Genomic DNA, 4,061 nt, shown 5'->3' on the forward strand with positions numbered 1-4,061 from the left:
CTCCTTTGCAGCTTTTCTCCGCATCCTCTGCCAAGAATCCTTGGGCTCATCCTCACTCTCAGATAAGCTATCACTCTTTTCCTCTGTAGAGGAGGCAGGTCTGCTGGCAGAGGCGCAGGCCTTTCTGCTGACCAGCAATGCCTGGCGTTGAAGGCCTTTGGTAGCCCAAATGGCTTCCTTCCAGTTGGCCCCATGTCCGGTTCCAGTGATGTGGGAACTGGAAGAAGCTGGACTGGAGAAGGGGTCTGGAAGTGGAGAGGTGGAGCCTGCGCCGGGGAGGAGCTTTCTGATGACAGGGGAGGGACCCAATGCAGCGGTGGAATTCAACATTAAGGTGAGACCCGTCACAGAGGAGGCACCTGAAGCAAAGGTGGGAAATGGGGATGAAGGTGGGAGGGAATCTAAAATGGCGGTCGCTCTAACAGGAGTATTGCCGTCTTGTGATTTATAGGAAGGAGGATTAGAACTAGGGAATGAAGGAATGTGGGTGAGGGAATATCTCAAGGCAGTATGGCCACTACCACCCTGAGGAGAGGACAGAAAAGGAGGGGAGATGGCAGACAGCAGATGGCTTGTCTGTGCCAAAGGGCGGGCGCCATCTCCCATCCTGTTCTCAGGGAACCTGGGTTCGGGAACGTGAAGGGCGGGTTAAATAAACCAGGGAAAAGGGTTGGAACCATGAACTCCTTAAATGATCCTATAAATTGAATGAAACAACAGATAAAATTTCCCAACTTTTAAAACCCCTTGTGTTTGTAAAATATAAAACTTTTCCCCGACAGCATCCCAAAACAATAACTGATAGACAGAATCAACAGAGATATCAGGAAGCTCCTCAAATAACCATGAACAATCCCTTTTAAACTCCCTTCAGAAATATAACTCCCCTCTAAATTTAAAACTCTCCAAAACTTAACAAAAACATCCTTTTCAGCTTGGGAATGAGTATTTCCCGTAGCTGCCCCCAATGGAAGAGGGAATGCACACCCACAGGAACAGAAAATCAGACGCCCAAACCCCTGGGACCTCTCTGCCACTCAGTCACTCACTCTCAGTCTCACAGGCACAATCTCCAGCCAACGTGGGGCTTGTGGGGAGCACCAGAGACAGCTTTCCCTTGCTTGTCCCCACCTGGCATCACTGCCTGCAGGGTTCTGTTCTAGCTGGAACCTGGGGACACTTTCTCAGCTGTGTCCCTGACAGGGATCTCTTCAAAGTACAAGAAACTTCAGGGTTTCAACAGAACTGAGTTCTTGAGGGTTCTGTGACATCACTGAGGGGATGGTGACATCACAGAGCTGGCTGTAACATCCCAGAGCTAGCTGTGACATCCCAGAGTAGGATGTGAAGCCATAGAGCAGAGTCTGCCATGAGAGAGGGTGGCTCTGTGGCATCAGGGAGTGGGTTGTGACATCACCGGGTAGCTGTGTAACATCACAGAGAAGGCTGTGACATCACAGAACAGATTGTGACATCACAGGGTGACTTTGTGACATCAGACTTCTGTGGCATCACAGCACTGCTGTATGACATCACAAGGGGACATAGAGTTGGTTCTGTGACATCACAGGGTCAGTGTGACATCACAGGGTCAGTGTGACATCACAAGGGCTGTGTGACATCACAGATGGCTGTGTGACATCACAGGGTCAGTGCGACATCACAGGGGCTGTGTGACATCACAGGGGCTGTGTGAGGTCACTGGAGACGTCACTCTGCCCCGGCTCCCCTCACAGCTCCCCCCAGAGCAGTCCAACTCTGCTCGTGCACAGCAGGGTCCCCTGTCCCCCCGGGTCCCCCTGCCCCCGGCCCTGCAGCCTCCCCCAGAGGATGTTCCACGAGATCGACCCCAGAGCCTGACACGGGGATGGGGGGCCGGGGCCCTGGGGGTGGCGCAGGGGGACAGGGACCCCCCGGCAGTGTCCCTGTGTCGTCCAGGGCCAGAGCCTGGGCCAGGGCTCCTTCACCCTGTTACGAACGAGGGCTTGAGAGTGCTGAAAAAATCCCCAGCAAGGGATCAGCAAAAACCAGATTGAATATTAACAACCAGCAGCACAAAGTTCCTTGGCAAGAGTCGCTCTGCTCCTGACTGGACTCTTCAGGCACACCAGGGAAACAAAGCAACAACAAAACCAAACAGAATCCAGGCAATCAAACCAGAAATTAACCCAGAACTGTCCCTCTGTGTGTGTGTGTGACACAAGGACAGTGAGGGCAAGGATCAAAGGAATATGGCCTAAAAGCTTAACAGAGCTCAAACTTAACAGGACTTAACTTATATCTTAACCTTAACTGATACTTTCAACTTCACAATTTAGCAAAAGAGCAGAGCGTAACAGCATTCAACCTAAATAAAACCTTTTGACTTTGCAATTTTACAAAGGAATAAAACTTTACAATATTTTGCTTAGTTTATAACTTACACTAAAGGTAGCAACTTAGCAAAAGAACACCTTAGCAAAAGAACAACTCTTAGCAGCAATTAACTTCACTTAGGCCTTGTGATTTAACCTTTCCTACAGGCCTGACTGACTCAGCTATCCAAGGCGCTCAAACTCCTCAGAGAGCAGCATTTCTGCCACATTTCCCCAGCACAGGCACTCCTGTGTGCACACAGACGCAAAGAGTCAGTGCAAGGCACCTGTGAGAAATTCCCCTGAGGGCAGGAAATGCTCCCTGTGGATCCTTTGGCATCTTCCCAGTGGGCAGAGTGCTGAGCCTGGAGGAGTTGGGGGATCGGCCCAGGCTCTGTCATTGTTCAGGATCCCCGAGTGCAGCAAACGGGAGAGTTCCCGGCTGGGAAAGGCCCCACCCAGAGGGAGTCGCTGGCCAGGAGAGCTCCAAGGGCTCCTTTTGGAGCGCTGTGTACAGGGCCCCAAGAGAGGGCCTTCATTCCTAGCAATGGTTCATCCTGGCCGCACTTGGCATCAACAGCTTTCTTTGGCAGTGTGAGAACAGGGATGTTTTGCCACGGAGGGAACAAAAACAGTTCCCAGGGCTGCTGCTAAAGGAACCAGGAGCTGGTTGGGCAGCAGCAGTGGCTGGAGCAGTGTTTGTGATGAGCTGCAGAGGAGCTGAGCCCAGGGGCTGTTGGCCAAGGTTGAGGCCCACGGAGCATTTCTCAGCTGGCAGGGCGGCCTGAGAAGGGGAGGGGGGAATGCAGCAGCACAGGGCCATGGAACCAAGGGAGCATTGTGACACTGTGGAGCCTTGTGACACCAAGGGACCATTGTGACACTGTGGGACCCTGTGACAACAAGGGACCATTGTGACACTGTGGGGCCTCATGGAATCATGGAGAGCACTGTGACATTGCTGGGCCTCATGGATCCAAGGGGACTGTACTGACGCTGTGTGGCTCCATGGAATGTAGGGATCATTGTGACACTGAGAGGCCTCATCAAAACAAGGGGCCATTTTGACAGCGTGGGGCTGCATGGAACCATGGAGACCATTTGGACACTTTGGGGTGTTATGGAACCAAGGGGCCATGGTGACACTGAGGGGCACCATGGAAACACAGAGACCATTGTGACACGCCGGGGACTCATGGAAATATGGAGACCATTGTGACAGCGTGGGGCTGCATGGAACCATGGAGACCATTCGGACACTTTGGGGTGTTATGGAACCAAGGGGCCATGGTGACACTGAGGGGCACCATGGAAACACAGAGACCATTGTGACACTCAGGGGACTCATGGAAACATGGAGACCATTGTGACGCTGTGAGGCCTCATGGAATCAGTGAGACCATTGTGATCCTGGGAGGACCATTGTGATATTGTGGAGCCTCATGAAACCAAGAGGCCTTTGTGACACTGCAGGGCTGCATGGAACCAAAGGTCCATTGTGACACTGCAAGGCCTCCTGTCATCAGTGGTCCATAGTGACACTGTGGATCCAAAGGAGACCATTGTGACACGGCAAAACCCCAGGGTCCAAAGGTCCATTGTGACATTCCAGACCTCATGGAACAGAGGAGTCCTGTGACATTGTGGGGCCTGGGGAACCACAGAGACCATTGTGACACTGCAAGGGCTCATGGAATCCTTGGGACC

The sequence above is a fragment of the Melozone crissalis genome, unplaced genomic scaffold, assembly GCF_028551555.1.
Source record: "Melozone crissalis strain CALT ecotype California unplaced genomic scaffold, PUWL_Pcris_2 ptg000109l_1, whole genome shotgun sequence".
Taxonomy (NCBI): domain Eukaryota; kingdom Metazoa; phylum Chordata; class Aves; order Passeriformes; family Passerellidae; genus Melozone; species Melozone crissalis.